The sequence below is a fragment of the Phyllobates terribilis genome, unplaced genomic scaffold (assembly GCF_046119375.1).
Source record: "Phyllobates terribilis strain yellow unplaced genomic scaffold, ASM4611937v1 Scaffold_169__1_contigs__length_4117513, whole genome shotgun sequence".
Lineage (NCBI taxonomy): Eukaryota > Metazoa > Chordata > Amphibia > Anura > Dendrobatidae > Phyllobates > Phyllobates terribilis.
The window spans coordinates 1509529-1529338 of record NW_027362929.1 but is presented as its reverse complement, the minus strand read 5'-3'; the positions used below and the strand labels follow the sequence as shown (position 1 = coordinate 1529338).

Genomic DNA, 19810 nt, shown 5'->3' with positions numbered 1-19810 from the left:
TAGTCGGAAACCAATTCTGGTTATCGCTTCTCGGCCTTTTGGCTAAGATCAAGTGTAGTATCTGTTCTTATCAGTTTAATATCTGATACGTCCCCTATCTGGGGACCATATATTAAATGGATTTTTAGAACAGGGAGATGGAAAAAGAGCTTGCTCTGTCCACTCCACGCATTGACCTGGTATTGCAGTATCTCCAGGACCGGTGCACCCCTTCTTTAATGCAGTTTCTAAAATCAGAAAGAATTGAATTCAATGCTTTTTGTTCATTTTGCTTGTTTGTCGGATTTTGGGATGGACTCTTTGGCTTTGTTTTTCTTCTCCTCATTGGATTTTTCATGTTAAAAGTTGCAGATGCCAGATGACAAGCTCATTTTGGTTCAACTTCAGCAACTGTGCATTGCATTGCCATGTAATGTAATGTAATGCAATGCTATCTATCTAGCTCTCCCTCTATACTTCCTTTTGGATAAACAGACATATTAGGCAAGCATTTTGGAGCTTTCACCTAAATAACTACAGGTGGTGAGATAAGCTGCACAATATAATTGACCTTTCAGTATATTGTTGCACACACACCATCTATTTAGCAAATGCCCTTGTTATCAACAGCAGCCTTTTAAACTCACCTGAGCTAACAGGTATGTGAGCTGGTTACTCTGCTGCGCTTAAAATTTCTTTTTTGGTTTGCTACAATGCCTTTTCTGAAACGTTGTCTCCCTCTGCTGGAACACTGACTTCTTTCATTTAATGCCTGCAGACTATAAAAGAGAAACCAACCCAAAAAGTTTGGTTGATTAGTCTGTGGCATTCTTTTAAACTGTTGCTTATGGCGGTCTCTGTGAGCTTCTCAGTGACATTCAGCCATCCAGGTATCCCGCCTGCAGTAGACGGAATGTGGCAATGGAACGCTGGCTGCGCGTGTCATAATAGGCTCTGAGCCTTTATATACCTGCGCACAGCAGCAGCCACCTTCAGTCTGCTGCTGGACAGCCAGCAGCAGCAGCAGCAGGAGAGGTAATTAATCAGCAACCCTCCTGCTAAGGGTAGACAGCTGCTCGTTCCACCCCCCCCCCGCCTTAATTGGTTCTCCTCCCTTCCAACGGTGTTGAGGCGGGTGGGAACAGCTGGGGGTTGAGGGTACTGTGCTAAAAGAGGTGGAGTTATGCAGATCTAAAACGCGTGGATTGCAGCAGCAGCAAGCCGAAAAGTGCAGGCATGTGAGGGATCTAGAGGTTGACAGCATGTCTTCTTAACGGGAGTCCAGGTGGCCATCTCCACAAATGGACTTTTCAGAATCCTTGGGTGGCACCGTAGTCGGAAACCAATTCTGGTTATCGCTTCTCGGCCTTTTGGCTAAGATCAAGTGTAGTATCTGTTCTTATCAGTTTAATATCTGATACGTCCCCTATCTGGGGACCATATATTAAATGGATTTTTAGAACAGGGAGATGGAAAAAGAGCTTGCTCTGTCCACTCCACGCATTGACCTGGTATTGCAGTATCTCCAGGACCGGTGCACCCCTTCTTTAATGCAGTTTCTAAAATCAGAAAGAATTGAATTCAATGCTTTTTGTTCATTTTGCTTGTTTGTCGGATTTTGGGATGGACTCTTTGGCTTTGCTTTTCTTCTCCTCATTGGATTTTTCATGTTAAAAGTTGCAGAAGCCAGATGACAAGCTCATTTTGGTTCAACTTCAGCAACTGTGCATTGCATTGCCATGTAATGTAATGTAATGCAATGCTATCTATCTAGCTCTCCCTCTATACTTCCTTTTGGATAAACAGACATATTAGGCAAGCATTTTGGAGCTTTCACCTAAATAACTACAGGTGGTGAGATAAGCTGCACAATATAATTGACCTTTCAGTATATTGTTGCACACACACCATCTATTTAGCAAATGCCCTTGTTATCAACAGCAGCCTTTTAAACTCACCTGAGCTAACAGGTATGTGAGCTGGTTACTCTGCTGCGCTTAAAATTTCTTTTTTGGTTTGCTACAATGCCTTTTCTGAAACGTTGTCTCCCTCTGCTGGAACACTGACTTCTTTCATTTAATGCCTGCAGACTATAAAAGAGAAACCAACCCAAAAAGTTTGGTTGATTAGTCTGTGGCATTCTTTTAAACTGTTGCTTATGGCGGTCTCTGTGAGCTTCTCAGTGACATTCAGCCATCCAGGTATCCCGCCTGCAGTAGACGGAATGTGGCAATGGAACGCTGGCTGCGCGTGTCATAATAGGCTCTGAGCCTTTATATACCTGCGCACAGCAGCAGCCACCTTCAGTCTGCTGCTGGACAGCCAGCAGCAGCAGCAGCAGGAGGGGTAATTAATCAGCAACCCTCCTGCTAAGGGTAGACAGCTGCTCGTTCCACCCCCCCACCCGCTTTAATTGGTTCTCCTCCCTTCCAACGGTGTTGAGGCGGGTGGGAACAGCCGGGGGTTGAGGGTACTGTGCTAAAAGAGGTGGAGTTATGCAGATCTAAAACGCGTGGATTGCAGCAGCAGCAAGCCGAAAAGTGCAGGCATGTGAGGGATCTAGAGGTTGACAGCATGTCTTCTTAACGGGAGTCCAGGTGGCCATCTCCACAAATGGACTTTTCAGAATCCTTGGGTGGCACCGTAGTCGGAAACCAATTCTGGTTATCGCTTCTCGGCCTTTTGGCACGATCTATCAGGTTTACCTGTGTGAGGTGCTCTTGGTACCCTTTCTCTCGGCCTGGGGGGATCGTTCCTCTTCGGAGGGACTTAACCCCCCTGCTGCTATTGGGAGGAAGGATTAGTCCGGGAGCAACGGGAAGGGATCCCATGAAGGCTTGCGCCTTTCAGAGAGAAGAGTCGGTACGTTCCTGAGTGAAGGATGCCGGCAACGCTCACATATTCATCGGGTGATGCCCGGATGCGGAACACCGTGAGGATTGAAGTTGGAGCAGGATCGAAGACGGAGAAGAACTTGGACTACATCTGCCATAGGATTCTGCTTGGAGTTCTGGAGTTTCGGCGGGAAGACATATTCTGCTTCCAGGACAATGAGTACAAGGGGACTTACACCATCACCTTCAAGAGCCAGGGATGCTGTCACCAACTTGTACAAAAGGTAAATGAGAAAAACTACTTAGATGAATTGGATGGACTAACCTTTTGTCTCTTGTATGCCTATGACGAGATCCCTATCGTGGTGCATTTCCCGAACCCCTTTGTGGAAGCTGCAGACATCTCGACCTACCTTATCCGTTATTGTGATGATCTGAGATACCTGGGCACTGTGAAGAACGCGGTAGGCTTCTGGTGCGGCAAGAGGAGGTACATGGCCCGTCTAAAGAGGGACCCAAGCGGAGTGGGAGGAATGCTACACCCTCCCTCAACATTTGTGATCGGTAAGAGCAGAGGCTACTTATTTTACCCTGGAATGCCGGTATGTTGCAGGAACTGTGGACAAATGGGTCATACCCAAACGTCCTGCACGGGCAGGAAAGTAGACCGCTGCAATAATTGCAGCTGTTACGGACATTTAATGAAGGACTGTCCCGCTGGGAGGAAATGCAATCTTTGTGGTGAGGCGGGGCACATGTTCCGAGGATGCCCCAACAGGACCAGGACCAGGACCTACGCAGAAGCTGCATCTTCTGCAGCTGAGCCGATGCGCCCGCCGGTCTTCACTGGCGGGCCGGCGTCGGAGGGCGGTTCGAAGGGCGAGAAGGCTGGGATGGAGCAGGGAGCCGGAGGCCCCTCTGGGGCGGCCCCTGCATCGAAGTCCCTTAACGATGGGCGGACCTCGCATGGACCGGAGCGGAGGGGTCCTCCTTCTGGGAGGGTATCCTCCGTGTCGATGGTTCCCGATACCGATCCTGTTGGGCTGGAGGGTGGTGCCCCTCTGCGGTTGGCTACAGGGGACCACGCAGCGATGGCCTCAGGATCTTCCAGGGCGATTAGCCAGCCAGATGAGGGGGCTTTGCTTCTAGGTGGCGAACATCAGGGAATCTGTGTTGGTGATCTTATCCTGATGGACCAGTCTCTCCCCCTGGAGGAGGTGGAGGAAGAGGAGGACTGCACCAGTGACCTGGTGGAGTCTGCCCCGAAAAAGAGACGGAATGTCGAAGCCCCATCGTCTCCTGGAATGTGGCTGGGAACCGTGACCTACGAGGGGGCAACCGCCAGCTCACAGAATATCGAGTCGTTTGGGTCCTCTAGCCCGGATGTCCTGGAGCAATTTGACATACAGGGCTTTGAGTCAGGTGTCCTCATGGAAGATCCACCACCCTGACCTATGAATGCCCACATTAAGACTTGTCTCACTGAATGTGAGGTCATTAAAGAGCCCAGTTCGTAGGGCTGCTCTATTTAAGTACTTAGAAACCACTGACTTTGACATATGTTTATTACAGGAATGCGGGATACAACATGCACTAAATTATAATGACATCAAGACAGATTGGAGACTGGGGCCCTCCATCTGGTCTGGCTCCAATGACAACAAGTCAGCGGGGGTGGGCTTCCTCTGTCGTGGGAGAAATATTACTATAAATACTGTCACAGAAATAGTACCAGGCAGAGTGGTTTTAGTGCATTTTAAATTTAATGGTTTTACCCTACGTGTAATGAATGTTTATGCTTCCCCTGATAAGCAAGAGAGAATTAATTTATTTGGGATATTGCCATTGTACTGTACTGGGTCATCTCCCCTGATCGTAGGGGGTGATTTTAATTGTCTTTGTGCTAGTGAACAACGAGCGGGGGGTGGCCCTTTACGCAAATTGGATAAGTCATGTCATCTATTGAAAGATTTTATAACTGATTTTAAATTATGCGATGCGTGGAGGTCATTTCTGCCGACGGACCCTGGTTATACGTGGTCCGGAAGAGGGGTGTCTTCCAGGATCGATTTTATTTTCCTATCAGATGATTTTAACCCTGTAAAATGTGTTTTAACATCAAATATATTTTCTGACCATAAGGGCTTGGAGGTGCACCTAGAATACCGGGATGAACAGAGGGTCAACAGGGGCCTCTGGCGTCTAAGTACTTACCTGCTGGAGGACCCTCTGATTCGACAAGACTTTGGTAAAGCCTATCAAGACTGGCGGCGACAAAAACCTTCTGATGCCCCTATGGTAACCTGGTGGGAAAATTTGAAAAAAAAAGTCAGAATGTTTTTTATAAAAGCAGGGAGACGTAAAGCTAGAGAGAAAAAAAGATGTTTTAGTGATCTTAACACCAAACTACAAACACTTTTTAAATTCAAAGAGCTAGGGGTGGAGGTGGGAGATGATATTGCTAGCCTAAAAACTGAAATCCAGAACTGCATAGACACAAAGGGGAAAGAGATTATTTTTAACTCTAGAGTGCAGCACTTGGAGGAGGGGGAGAAGTGCTCTCGCTTCTTCTTCAAAAAAGTCATGGATAAAAGAGAAGTGATCACAAATCTAGAGGGTGAAACATCTATGCAGGGAATGTTGAATGCTACTTTTAACTTTTATAAGCATCTTTTTAGTAAAAAGTGTATAGATGAGTCCTTTTTATCTGATGCTCTTAATGATCTCGATTTTAAGTTAAATTTTACGGACCAGGAGTTTTTAGAACGCGATATTATTTTAGAGGAATTATTTTATGTTTTTAAAAGTTTCTCTAAGGGTAAAGCACCTGGGTGTGACGGACTACCTGTAGAATTTTACCTTACTTTTTGGGACATTTTAAAAGAGGACCTTTTTATGCTTTTTAAAGAAGTTTTTATTTCTGAACAGTTGCCATTTTCGTGGAGGAGAGGAGTGGTGTCTTTGATATATAAAAAAGGTGACCGCAGTACTCTAGCGAATTGGAGACCCATAACTCTCCTAAATGTTGATTACAAGGTACTTGCTAAGGTGGTTGCTGACCGGCTCAGGAGTGTCATTGCCAAACTGATCCGGCCTGAGCAGGTTTGTAGTGTACCAGGCAGAAGTATTTCAGAGGTTTTAAACGTATTAAGGGATGTAATTTGGTATTCCAGAGACCGGGGTCAAAATGTAGCTCTTTTAGCCCTAGATTTTGAAAAAGCTTTCGATAGAGTCTCTCATAGATTTCTTTTTAGAGTTTTAAAAAGAATGGGTATCCCTAATATGCTTTTAAATTGTATTAAGATTTTATATAAAAATTGTTTTAGTCAAATTTCTCTTAATGGCTTTTTAACAGATGGAGTTCCCCTTGAGTCCGGAGTGAAGCAGGGATGCCCCTTGTCGCCCATCCTGTTCATCTGCGCCATGGAGCCCCTGCTGAGCGCAATAAGAAAAGACAAAGTGATTAGAGGGGTTCCTGTTCCTGGCGGAGGTGGCAGTGATGTGAGAGTCTTTGGCTACATGGATGACGTGACGGTTGTGTGCGTGGACCCTGCTTCCCTCCGGAGGGCGGTGTTGCGCATTGATTTTTTTTCCCAGGCATCCGGTTTGAAACTTAATTTAAATAAATCTGAATGTCTGACTTTGGGATCCTGGGACACCGCCCAACTCCCGCAGCTCACTATAAAACAAGACAATGTAAAAATTCTTGGAGTTGTTTTTAACGAGGAGAATGTGGGAACTCAAAGCTGGGAGAATGTCATAGAAAAAATGTCAAAGAAAATATCATTTTGGGGTTTGAGGTCCCTAACAATGGAGGGGAAAATTTTAATTATAAAATCAGTGTTGTTACCCCTCATACTGTATATAGCTATGGTGTACCCCCCCTCTGATGTTTTAATTAAAAAAATGACTAGGATGATCTTTATGTTTTTATGGAACTCCAAAATGGAAAAATTAAGGCGTGAAATAATGAGGAAGAATAAAATGAACGGCGGAAGGGATGTCCCCGACTTACATATTTATTTGTATTTAAATTATTTCTGCTTTTGTTTCAAACATTTTAATGGTAATAGTGCGCTAAGTTATTTTTTAAAATATACTTGTGGGATGATTTTTAAAAGATGGTTTAAGTTGTCGTTGAATTCCCCTGTTTTACTATGCCCCCCCAAACACCAAGCAATCTTAGAAAAGACTGTTCGATTTTATAGCCTTGGTGATTTTAATATGGACATTTTTAAAGACCGCAAGAAGCTTTTATCTTTTCTGAGGAGGAATGAAGATGTGACCCCCATAGTAAATTTCTCAGAAGATAGATCGAAGCAAGTTTGGAAGAATGTCTTCGGGAAATTCTTAGCAAATGGACATAAGGATATCGCATGGATGGTGGTCCACCAGTGCCTCCCCACCAGAGAGTTTCAACACAGGAGAGGCCTGGTGGCCAGAGCAAAATGCCCCAGAGACTCATGTGTTAATGACGAAACCACCTTGCACCTTATGTGGAATTGCCCATTTGCACAGGAACTTTGGCACAAAGTTGGGATTCTTTTAAAATGGACTTGCGGTTTAAGAGATTTTAACCATGAATATGTTTTATATGGCCTTTTTAAATGTCCGACCCCTCAACAGTATTGTATATGTTGGTGTATGATTAACTGTTTTAAAGACGCCCTTTGGAAGGCACGCAATATCTTACTTTTTAAACGTGATGCTATTTCTGTGAAGGATTGTCTGAAAATTGCTTTTAGCCAGATGTATATTTATTACTTGAGGGATGTCAAATGTATTGGGAGAAGGGATGCCAATCGTATATGGGGTTTTTATGGGTGGAATTCTGTGTTTTATTAATGTACTGTTTGTGTTGTTGTTTTTGATTGTAAACCATCTTTTACGCACTTAATAAAATATGTTGAAACCTGATCTGTTCTTATCAGTTTAATATCTGATACGTCCCCTATCTGGGGACCATATATTAAATGGATTTTTAGAACAGGGAGATGGAAAAAGAGCTTGCTCTGTCCACTCCACGCATTGACCTGGTATTGCAGTATCTCCAGGACCGGTGCACCCCTTCTTTAATGCAGTTTCTAAAATCAGAAAGAATTGAATTCAATGCTTTTTGTTCATTTTGCTTGTTTGTCGGATTTTGGGATGGACTCTTTGGCTTTGCTTTTCTTCTCCTCATTGGATTTTTCATGTTAAAAGTTGCAGAAGCCAGATGACAAGCTCATTTTGGTTCAACTTCAGCAACTGTGCATTGCATTGCCATGTAATGTAATGTAATGCAATGCTATCTATCTAGCTCTCCCTCTATACTTCCTTTTGGATAAACAGACATATTAGGCAAGCATTTTGGAGCTTTCACCTAAATAACTACAGGTGGTGAGATAAGCTGCACAATATAATTGACCTTTCAGTATATTGTTGCACACACACCATCTATTTAGCAAATGCCCTTGTTATCAACAGCAGCCTTTTAAACTCACCTGAGCTAACAGGTATGTGAGCTGGTTACTCTGCTGCGCTTAAAATTTCTTTTTTGGTTTGCTACAATGCCTTTTCTGAAACGTTGTCTCCCTCTGCTGGAACACTGACTTCTTTCATTTAATGCCTGCAGACTATAAAAGAGAAACCAACCCAAAAAGTTTGGTTGATTAGTCTGTGGAATTCTTTTAAACTGTTGCTTATGGCGGTCTCTGTGAGCTTCTCAGTGACATTCAGCCATCCAGGTATCCCGCCTGCAGTAGACGGAATGTGGCAATGGAACGCTGGCTGCGCGTGTCATAATAGGCTCTGAGCCTTTATATACCTGCGCACAGCAGCAGCCACCTTCAGTCTGCTGCTGGACAGCCAGCAGCAGCAGCAGCAGGAGAGGTAATTAATCAGCAACCCTCCTGCTAAGGGTAGACAGCTGCTCGTTCCACCCCCCCCCCCCGCCTTAATTGGTTCTCCTCCCTTCCAACGGTTTTGAGGCGGGTGGGAACAGCCGGGGGTTGAGGGTACTGTGCTAAAAGAGGTGGAGTTATGCAGATCTAAAACGCGTGGATTGCAGCAGCAGCAAGCCGAAAAGTGCAGGCATGTGAGGGATCTAGAGGTTGACAGCATGTCTTCTTAACGGGAGTCCAGGTGGCCATCTCCACAAATGGACTTTTCAGAATCCTTGGGTGGCACCGTAGTCGGAAACCAATTCTGGTTATCACTTCTCGGCCTTTTGGCTAAGATCAAGTGTAGTATCTGTTCTTATCAGTTTAATATCTGATACGTCCCCTATCTGGGGACCATATATTAAATGGATTTTTAGAACAGGGAGATGGAAAAAGAGCTTGCTCTGTCCACTCCACGCATTGACCTGGTATTGCAGTATCTCCAGGACCGGTGCACCCCTTCTTTAATGCAGTTTCTAAAATCAGAAAGAATTGAATTCAATGCTTTTTGTTCATTTTGCTTGTTTGTCGGATTTTGGGATGGACTCTTTGGCTTTGCTTTTCTTCTCCTCATTGGATTTTTCATGTTAAAAGTTGCAGAAGCCAGATGACAAGCTCATTTTGGTTCAACTTCAGCAACTGTGCATTGCATTGCCATGTAATGTAATGTAATGCAATGCTATCTATCTAGCTCTCCCTCTATACTTCCTTTTGGATAAACAGACATATTAGGCAAGCATTTTGAAGCTTTCACCTAAATAACTACAGGTGGTGAGATAAGCTGCACAATATAATTGACCTTTCAGTATATTGTTGCACACACACCATCTATTTAGCAAATGCCCTTGTTATCAACAGCAGCCTTTTAAACTCATCTGAGCTAACAGGTATGTGAGCTGGTTACTCTGCTGCGCTTAAAATTTCTTTTTTGTTTTGCTACAATGCCTTTTCTGAAACGTTGTCTCCCTCTGCTGGAACACTGACTTCTTTCATTTAATGCCTGCAGACTATAAAAGAGAAACCAACCCAAAAAGTTTGGTTGATTAGTCTGTGGCATTCTTTTAAACTGTTGCTTTTGGCGGTCTCTGTGAGCTTCTCAGTGACATTCAGCCATCCAGGTATCCCGCCTGCAGTAGACGGAATGTGGCAATGGAACGCTGGCTGCGCGTGTCATAATAGGCTCTGAGCCTTTATATACCTGCGCACAGCAGCAGCCACCTTCAGTCTGCTGCTGGACAGCCAGCAGCAGCAGCAGCAGGAGAGGTAATTAATCAGCAACCCTCCTGCTAAGGGTAGACAGCTGCTCGTTCCACCCCCCCCCCCCGCCTTAATTGGTTCTCCTCCCTTCCAACGGTGTTGAGGCGGGTGGGAACAGCCGGGGGTTGAGGGTACTGTGCTAAAAGAGGTGGAGTTATGCAGATCTAAAACGCGTGGATTGCAGCAGCAGCAAGCCGAAAAGTGCAGGCATGTGAGGGATCTAGAGGTTGACAGCATGTCTTCTTAACGGGAGTCCAGGTGGCCATCTCCACAAATGGACTTTTCAGAATCCTTGGGTGGCACCGTAGTCGGAAACCAATTCTGGTTATCGCTTCTCGGCCTTTTGGCTAAGATCAAGTGTAGTATCTGTTCTTATCAGTTTAATATCTGATACGTCCCCTATCTGGGGACCATATATTAAATGGATTTTTAGAACAGGGAGATGGAAAAAGAGCTTGCTCTGTCCACTCCACGCATTGACCTGGTATTGCAGTATCTCCAGGACCGGTGCACCCCTTCTTTAATGCAGTTTCTAAAATCAGAAAGAATTGAATTCAATGCTTTTTGTTCATTTTGCTTGTTTGTCGGATTTTGGGATGGACTCTTTGGCTTTGCTTTTCTTCTCCTCATTGGATTTTTCATGTTAAAAGTTGCAGAAGCCAGATGACAAGCTCATTTTGGTTCAACTTCAGCAACTGTGCATTGCATTGCCATGTAATGTAATGTAATGCAATGCTATCTATCTAGCTCTCCCTCTATACTTCCTTTTGGATAAACAGACATATTAGGCAAGCATTTTGGAGCTTTCACCTAAATAACTACAGGTGGTGAGATAAGCTGCACAATATAATTGACCTTTCAGTATATTGTTGCACACACACCATCTATTTAGCAAATGCCCTTGTTATCAACAGCAGCCTTTTAAACTCACCTGAGCTAACAGGTATGTGAGCTGGTTACTCTGCTGCGCTTAAAATTTCTTTTTTGGTTTGCTACAATGCCTTTTCTGAAACGTTGTCTCCCTCTGCTGGAACACTGACTTCTTTCATTTAATGCCTGCAGACTATAAAAGAGAAACCAACCCAAAAAGTTTGGTTGATTAGTCTGTGGCATTCTTTTAAACTGTTGCTTATGGCGGTCTCTGTGAGCTTCTCAGTGACATTCAGCCATCCAGGTATCCCGCCTGCAGTAGACGGAATGTGGCAATGGAACGCTGGCTGCGCGTGTCATAATAGGCTCTGAGCCTTTATATACCTGCGCACAGCAGCAGCCACCTTCAGTCTGCTGCTGGACAGCCAGCAGCAGCAGCAGCAGGAGAGGTAATTAATCAGCAACCCTCCTGCTAAGGGTAGACAGCTGCTCGTTCCACCCCCCCCCCCGCCTTAATTGGTTCTCCTCCCTTCCAACGGTGTTGAGGCGGGTGGGAACAGCCGGGGGTTGAGGGTACTGTGCTAAAAGAGGTGGAGTTATGCAGATCTAAAACGCGTGGATTGCAGCAGCAGCAAGCCGAAAAGTGCAGGCATGTGAGGGATCTAGAGGTTGACAGCATGTCTTCTTAACGGGAGTCCAGGTGGCCATCTCCACAAATGGACTTTTCAGAATCCTTGGGTGGCACCGTAGTCGGAAACCAATTCTGGTTATCGCTTCTCGGCCTTTTGGCTAAGATCAAGTGTAGTATCTGTTCTTATCAGTTTAATATCTGATACGTCCCCTATCTGGGGACCATATATTAAATGGATTTTTAGAACAGGGAGATGGAAAAAGAGCTTGCTCTGTCCACTCCACGCATTGACCTGGTATTGCAGTATCTCCAGGACCGGTGCACCCCTTCTTTAATGCAGTTTCTAAAATCAGAAAGAATTGAATTCAATGCTTTTTGTTCATTTTGCTTGTTTGTCGGATTTTGGGATGGACTCTTTGGCTTTGCTTTTCTTCTCCTCATTGGATTTTTCATGTTAAAAGTTGCAGAAGCCAGATGACAAGCTCATTTTGGTTCAACTTCAGCAACTGTGCATTGCATTGCCATGTAATGTAATGTAATGCAATGCTATCTATCTAGCTCTCCCTCTATACTTCCTTTTGGATAAACAGACATATTAGGCAAGCATTTTGGAGCTTTCACCTAAATAACTACAGGTGGTGAGATAAGCTGCACAATATAATTGACCTTTCAGTATATTGTTGCACACACACCATCTATTTAGCAAATGCCCTTGTTATCAACAGCAGCCTTTTAAACTCACCTGAGCTAACAGGTATGTGAGCTGGTTACTCTGCTGCGCTTAAAATTTCTTTTTTGGTTTGCTACAATGCCTTTTCTGAAACATTGTCTCCCTCTGCTGGAACACTGACTTCTTTCATTTAATGCCTGCAGACTATAAAAGAGAAACCAACCCAAAAAGTTTGGTTGATTAGTCTGTGGCATTCTTTTAAACTGTTGCTTATGGCGGTCTCTGTGAGCTTCTCAGTGACATTCAGCCATCCAGGTATTCCGCCTGCAGTAGACGGAATGTGGCAATGGAACGCTGGCTGCGCGTGTCATAATAGGCTCTGAGCCTTTATATACCTACGCACAGCAGCAGCCACCTTCAGTCTGCTGCTGGACAGCCAGCAGCAGCAGCAGCAGGAGAGGTAATTAATCAGCAACCCTCCTGCTAAGGGTAGACAGCTGCTCGTTCCACCCCCCCCCCGCCTTAATTGGTTCTCCTCCCTTCCAACGGTGTTGAGGCGGGTGGGAACAGCCGGGGGTTGAGGGTACTGTGCTAAAAGAGGTGGAGTTATGCAGATCTAAAACGCGTGGATTGCAGCAGCAGCAAGCCGAAAAGTGCAGGCATGTGAGGGATCTAGAGGTTGACAGCATGTCTTCTTAACGGGAGTCCAGGTGGCCATCTCCACAAATGGACTTTTCAGAATCCTTGGGTGGCACCGTAGTCGGAAACCAATTCTGGTTATCGCTTCTCGGCCTTTTGGCTAAGATCAAGTGTAGTATCTGTTCTTATCAGTTTAATATCTGATACGTCCCCTATCTGGGGACCATATATTAAATGGATTTTTAGAACAGGGAGATGGAAAAAGAGCTTGCTCTGTCCACTCCACGCATTGACCTGGTATTGCAGTATCTCCAGGACCGGTGCACCCCTTCTTTAATGCAGTTTCTAAAATCAGAAAGAATTGAATTCAATGCTTTTTGTTCATTTTGCTTGTTTGTCGGATTTTGGGATGGACTCTTTGGCTTTGCTTTTCTTCTCCTCATTGGATTTTTCATGTTAAAAGTTGCAGAAGCCAGATGACAAGCTCATTTTGGTTCAACTTCAGCAACTGTGCATTGCATTGCCATGTAATGTAATGTAATGCAATGCTATCTATCTAGCTCTCCCTCTATACTTCCTTTTGGATAAACAGACATATTAGGCAAGCATTTTGGAGCTTTCACCTAAATAACTACAGGTGGTGAGATAAGCTGCACAATATAATTGACCTTTCAGTATATTGTTGCACACACACCATCTATTTAGCAAATGCCCTTGTTATCAACAGCAGCCTTTTAAACTCACCTGAGCTAACAGGTATGTGAGCTGGTTACTCTGCTGCGCTTAAAATTTCTTTTTTGGTTTGCTACAATGCCTTTTCTGAAACGTTGTCTCCCTCTGCTGGAACACTGACTTCTTTCATTTAATGCCTGCAGACTATAAAAGAGAAACCAACCCAAAAAGTTTGGTTGATTAGTCTGTGGCATTCTTTTAAACTGTTGCTTATGGCGGTCTCTGTGAGCTTCTCAGTGACATTCAGCCATCCAGGTATCCCGCCTGCAGTAGACGGAATGTGGCAATGGAACGCTGGCTGCGCGTGTCATAATAGGCTCTGAGCCTTTATATACCTGCGCACAGCAGCAGCCACCTTCAGTCTGCTGCTGGACAGCCAGCAGCAGCAGCAGCAGGAGAGGTAATTAATCAGCAACCCTCCTGCTAAGGGTAGACAGCTGCTCGTTCCACCCCCCCCCCCGCCTTAATTGGTTCTGCTCCCTTCCAACGGTGTTGAGGCGGGTGGGAACAGCCGGGGGTTGAGGGTACTGTGCTAAAAGAGGTGGAGTTATGCAGATCTAAAACGCGTGGATTGCAGCAGCAGCAAGCCGAAAAGTGCAGGCATGTGAGGGATCTAGAGGTTGACAGCATGTCTTCTTAACGGGAGTCCAGGTGGCCATCTCCACAAATGGACTTTTCAGAATCCTTGGGTGGCACCGTAGTCGGAAACCAATTGTGGTTATCGCTTCTCGGCCTTTTGGCTACGATCAAGTGCTTTATTGCAGGAGATTGTGGTTGAAGGGCACTCGGGTACCCCTCTCCTTGGCCTGGCAGGATCGTCCACTTTGGTGGACTTAACCTGCTTGCTGCTATTAGGGAGAGGGCTTAGTCCCAGGGTAACGAGTTGCGATCCCCCAGCTTCCAGGTGTTTTTCGCTGCAAGAACACTGGGAGCGCAGATTGCAAGCGGCTGCAATTTGCAACCTTGTTGCGTTTTTCCATGGAGGTTGACCCTAACCTCGTGCCTCTTTATGCGAGGCTAAAAATCTCTATCCGAGTTCACTTCACGGCGGGTGGCTCGGATATGAGGAAATTAGGGTATATAGTCCAGGACGTGCTCAGGAACCTTCTTGGCGTACAAAGGAATGAAATTCTCTCCATCCAGGATTATCCCAGAAGAGGTGACTATGACATCACATTCACCGGAGAAGGTATTTTTAGAGATGTACTAGAAAAGTTAAAAAAAGTTGAAAATAGTCCTGTTTTGAAAGGGATACAAATTGTTGAGCACGTCCTGGATGAGGTAAGACTGGTTATTGTAAAAATATTTTCGCCCTTTGTTTCTGCTCCAGAAGTAATGTCATTTCTAGCAATTTATTTTAAAAGTGTTAAATGTATTGGGAAGATATTAAACGAATATAACATATGGACATCTAAGTGGAAATTCCTTGTGAAGTGTACAAGAGATCCAAATACACCAGGTGGTATACGGCTCCCCCCTGCCCGTTTCAAAATAGGGCAAACAAATGGGGATTTCTTCTTTTCTGGGATGCCAGTATATTGCAGAAATTGTGGGCGCTATGGTCATTCAAAAGAAAACTGTCATGTATCATGTAGAAATTGTGCTAGTGAAGAACATGAGACAAAAGAATGCCCTAAGGAAAAGAAATGCAGTTTTTGCCAGACTCCAGGTCACTTTTATTTTTCTTGCCCTCACAGATTTCGGGAAGATGAGCAAAAGGGGAAGTCCAAGACGTCCGACCAAGGACCAAAAGATCAGACCACCCCTCAGGAGGAGGAACAACAACCTGGAGCCTCTGGAGACAATAAGGGCGTACCAAATAGTGAAGTGTCTCCAGAGTCTATGACAGGTAAAATACCAAATCCCAAAACCTGGCTGCAGGACCTGCGGGAGTCCAAAAGGAGGGCTGAGAAGGAGCAGAAGGGCACTACTGGTAAGGTCAAAAGGGACCGGCAAAAGACCGACACAGAAGCCCATGCCCAGTCTGGGTCTCCTAGTGCTGAGGGCACTGAGTGGATAAAGGTGGGTCCTAAGAAAAAGAAAAAGGGTGGTTCGGAGGAGGCAGCAGGAGGTGAACAGATGGACACTTCTCCAGAAGGGGACGTGGACGCTGGACCCTCAGGGGTTTCGGTCTCCGCTGCTACAGGTGGGGACCGGGATCTTGCTGCCTCTGAAGAGTCAGAGGCTCTGCCTTGTGCGCAACCTCCTCCTATAGGACGACCTTCTACAGGTCAAACAGGGGCGGCGGAACCCCTCGGGGACCCACCTGATGAGGAACTGCATGGCCAGCCAATGGAGACCCAGCGGGTTCTGCCAGCCAGCCCTCCGAGCTATGCCAGTGTAGCGTCGGGTTTATATAAATGTGGTAATCTTTCCTCCTCCACGGAGACTCTCGTGACGATACTATCAGATGAGGAGGGAGGCGCAAGCCCAGTGGTCTGATCAGGTTCATCGGACAGGTAAATCCGTTGCTCTTAGTTACCTAAGTAAAATTTCTACATTTTCTAATGATGGCTGAACTCAAAGGTATTTCCCTCAACGTGAGAGGCATAAAATCTAACACGAGAAGAACTGCTCTTTTTAATTTTTTTACGTGTTTTACTGCATCTGTATTTTTTCTGCAAGAATGTAATATCCCACATGAAATGTCATATCAGAAATATAAAGATGAGTGGAAGTGTGGGCCATCTGTCTGGTCCGGATCGAATGCTGCAGGATCAGCGGGTGTAGCCATACTTTTTAAAGGGAACGTTTTAATTGATTTTATTCAGGAAATTTTACCAGGTCGTATTTTATTAGTGAAAGCTTTTATTGATGGTATTAGATGTCAGTTTTTAAATTTTTATGGATCCCCAGAGAAAAATGAAATAGCCGAAATGCTTGATCTTTTACCATTATTTATTAATAACTCTGAACCTTTTATCTTAGCAGGGGATTTTAATTGTGTTTTAAAAGGTGAAAACCGGCGCTCCAGCTCTATAAGCAGGAACTACGATAAAACCTCAGGTATGCTACATGATATAGTCAAAGATGCTAAATTGATAGACATATATAAAGAGTGTCATAGTGACAGCCCAGAGGACGCCGGTTTCACTTGGAGCAATGCTAATTGTAGCTCTAGGATTGATTTTATTTTTGGTTCAGATAAAACAATACCTGCCAAATGTGAAGTTTTAACTAATATATTTTCAGACCATAAACTTTTATCCTTTACCATAAAAGTAAATGACAACAAAAAATGTGGTAAGAAAAGCTGGAAAATGAACGTATCCCTTTTAACCGACCCGCAGATTTTATCAGATTTTATTGAGTTTTATAGGAAATGTAGAAAAGGGAAAAAAACAAATGAGACTATGAGTTTATGGTGGGATAGAATGAAAGTAAAAATAAAAGACTTTTTTATTAAAAAGAGTATATGTAGAGCCAAAGAAAAATATGAAGAATATAGAATTTTAAATACCCGCCTACAAACATTATTTAAGCTCAGAGACAATGGGAAAGATGTACAACTTGATATTTCAAACTTAAAAGAAGAGATTTCAAAATGGCTAGAACAAAAAGGAAAAGAGATAATTTTTTGTTCTAGAGTACAACATATAGAAGAAAATGAAAAGTGTTCCAGATATTTTTTTAGGAAAAATAAAAAAGAAAAAGTGATAATTGACCATATAGATGGTGAGAATAATATAAAAAATATGCTGGGTAAAGTTGAGGTTTTTTTTTCTAATCTTTTTAATGGAAAAAATATAGATAATAAATTAATGGATGATTCGCTGCAAGGACTAACAGCTGTTTTAGATCCCGCATCCCAAGAGTTTTTATCCCAAGTTTTAACGGAACAAGAAGTGTTAAAAACTATTAAAAGTTTTAAAACTGGAAAGGTCCCTGGTCCTGATGGCATCCCAATAGAATTTTATGTATGTTTTTATGATATTTTAAAAGATGATTTGTTTTATTTGTTTACTGAGGTTTTTAATAATAAGGTTTTATTAAATTCCTGGAAGAAAGGTGAAGTCTCCCTCCTATACAAAAAAGGTGATAAATCAAAATTAGAAAACTGGAGACCAATAACACTTTTAAATTGTGACTATAAAATAATGGCTAAAATTTGTGCAAATCGTCTAAAAGAAGTCATCAGCAAAGTTATTCATTCTAATCAAGTGTGTGGGGTGCCGGGGCGCAGTATATGGGACAATCTGAATTTAGTGAAAGACTGTATTGAGGATGTGAAAGACAGAAAGGGGAAAATGGCGATTTTATCTATTGATTTTGAAAAAGCATTTGACCGTGTCTCACACTTTTATCTTTTTAAAGTTTTAGAGAAAATGGGCATACCAGAAGGGTTTTTACTATCGCTTAAAGCATTTTACAAGGATTGTACAAGTAAGATTTTAGTGAATGGTTTTAAGACACAAGAGGTATTTTTACGGTCAGGGGTGAAACAGGGATGCCCTCTGTCCCCCCTACTGTTTATCTGTGCACTGGAACCAATGTTATGTGCAATACGCCAAAATAAACAGATATGCGGTGTCCCTCTGCCTGGAAGCGGTGGTTTGGAGGCCAAGGTTGTAGGCTACATGGATGACGTGGCGGTCTTGTGTACAGATGCACCATCACTTACGGCCACTCTCCATCAAGTGCAATCCTTTTGCCTAGCTTCTGGTTTTAAAATCAATTTTAATAAGTGTAACATTTTAAGTGTTGGGGGGATGATTTTACGTGATGTACCAATTAATGTCTCCGAATCCATTTCCATTTTAGGTATATCATTCACTGAAAATAATGATGGTTATAATAGTTGGGAAACAGTTACACAGAAAGTAAATACGAAAATATGTATGTGGAACATGAGGAGACTTACAATGGAGGGTAAAGTATTGGTTTTAAAGATGGTGATTTTACCTCTTTTATTGTATCTTAGCATGGTTTTCCCCCCGCCTGTTAATGTTTTAAAAAAGATAACCAAAACCTGTTTTACCTTCTTTTGGAACTCAAAAATGGAAAAGCTGAAAAGAGAAATCGTGATGAAATCAAAAGTAAAAGGTGGTAAAGATTTTCCAGATTTTAATAGGTTTCTTTTAATCCATCTGTTCGTTTACTGTTTTAATGCCCTTTTTAAGAATCACTATTGGTCCTTTTTTATGCGTTTTAATACAGGATTTTTTATGAGAAAGTTTGGATGGTATGAAGTTAATATATCTGTGCCCCATGCTTTTAATTTGTCGACGCATTATGAGATTTTAAGGAAAATAGTGTCCGATTTTAATTTAGGGACTAAGAAAATAGAGGAATTAAGAAATAGTAAGAAACTAATTCAAGAAATACGTAAAAGTGAGGAAATATGTAATGTTGACAGATATGATGATGACAAATCTATGTCTATCTGGAAAATGATTAACGTTTTTTATCTTTTTAATGAACAGAGAGATCTGGCTTGGAGTTGCATGCACCGCTGTCTTCCTTGCCGGGCATTCCAATACAGAAGAGGATTTGTGAGGTCTGCCATCTGCCCAAGAGCCGGATGCCAAGAAGAGGAAACGGTGGAACATCTATTATGGACATGTAATTTTGCAAAGGATTTCTGGAGAAGACTGCTCCCCCTACTGGAAAGGGTGGCAGACCTCAAGGACTTTACATATAAAACTGTGCTATACGGACTTATGGAATGCCCCACAATGGACCAGTACACAATGGCTTGGAAGACAGTGAACTGCGCCAAGTCATCTCTCTGGAAAGCGCGCAACATTGCTATTTTTAAACAAGATGTTTTATCAGTGAATGATGTTTTAAGTTTATGTTTATGTGAAATGTATACTTATTATTTAATTGACAAAAAGAAGAATGTACATATTTCCAAAAAATGGCTTGTTGACCAATGGAACCTAATTATTTAAAATCTTTGTATTTTTTTGTTTTGTAAATTTCATTTGTCTTTTAACGTTTGGTATTTGTCTAATTATGCTTGTAATTTGTTAAAGTTTTAATAAACGGTTTTATCCCTCTGCAGGGGATAGCCAAATTAAAAAAAAAAAAATCTGTTCTTATCAGTTTAATATCTGATACGTCCCCTATCTGGGGACCATATATTAAATGGATTTTTAGAACAGGGAGATGGAAAAAGAGCTTGCTCCGTCCACTCCACGCATTGACCTGGTATTGCAGTATCTCCAGGACCGGTGCACCCCTTCTTTAATGCAGTTTCTAAAATCAGAAAGAATTGAATTCAATGCTTTTTGTTCATTTTGCTTGTTTGTCGGATTTTGGGATGGACTCTTTG

General features: G+C 43.1%; 8 non-coding genes across 8 annotated transcripts; all 8 read left to right on the top strand.

The window, feature by feature from the left end:
• The first annotated feature begins 22 nt into the window (after positions 1-22).
• On the top strand, positions 23-213 carry LOC141208519 (U2 spliceosomal RNA). Its single transcript, XR_012278745.1, has one exon. It is a non-coding gene; the product is annotated as a U2 spliceosomal RNA (small nuclear RNA).
• A 1120-nt stretch (positions 214-1333) lies between these two features.
• LOC141208518 (U2 spliceosomal RNA) lies at positions 1334-1524 on the top strand. Its single transcript, XR_012278744.1, has one exon. It is a non-coding gene; the product is annotated as a U2 spliceosomal RNA (small nuclear RNA).
• Positions 1525-7693: 6169 nt separating this feature from the next.
• LOC141210624 (U2 spliceosomal RNA) lies at positions 7694-7883 on the top strand. Its single transcript, XR_012280772.1, has one exon. It is a non-coding gene; the product is annotated as a U2 spliceosomal RNA (small nuclear RNA).
• Positions 7884-9005: 1122 nt separating this feature from the next.
• On the top strand, positions 9006-9196 carry LOC141209892 (U2 spliceosomal RNA). The gene has a single exon (XR_012280080.1). It is a non-coding gene; the product is annotated as a U2 spliceosomal RNA (small nuclear RNA).
• A 1122-nt stretch (positions 9197-10318) lies between these two features.
• Positions 10319-10509, top strand: LOC141208517 (U2 spliceosomal RNA). Its single transcript, XR_012278743.1, has one exon. It is a non-coding gene; the product is annotated as a U2 spliceosomal RNA (small nuclear RNA).
• Positions 10510-11630: 1121 nt separating this feature from the next.
• Positions 11631-11821, top strand: LOC141208516 (U2 spliceosomal RNA). Its single transcript, XR_012278742.1, has one exon. It is a non-coding gene; the product is annotated as a U2 spliceosomal RNA (small nuclear RNA).
• A 1120-nt stretch (positions 11822-12941) lies between these two features.
• On the top strand, positions 12942-13132 carry LOC141208515 (U2 spliceosomal RNA). Its single transcript, XR_012278741.1, has one exon. It is a non-coding gene; the product is annotated as a U2 spliceosomal RNA (small nuclear RNA).
• A 6396-nt stretch (positions 13133-19528) lies between these two features.
• Positions 19529-19720, top strand: LOC141210679 (U2 spliceosomal RNA). Its single transcript, XR_012280812.1, has one exon. It is a non-coding gene; the product is annotated as a U2 spliceosomal RNA (small nuclear RNA).
• The last annotated feature ends 90 nt before the right edge of the window (positions 19721-19810 follow it).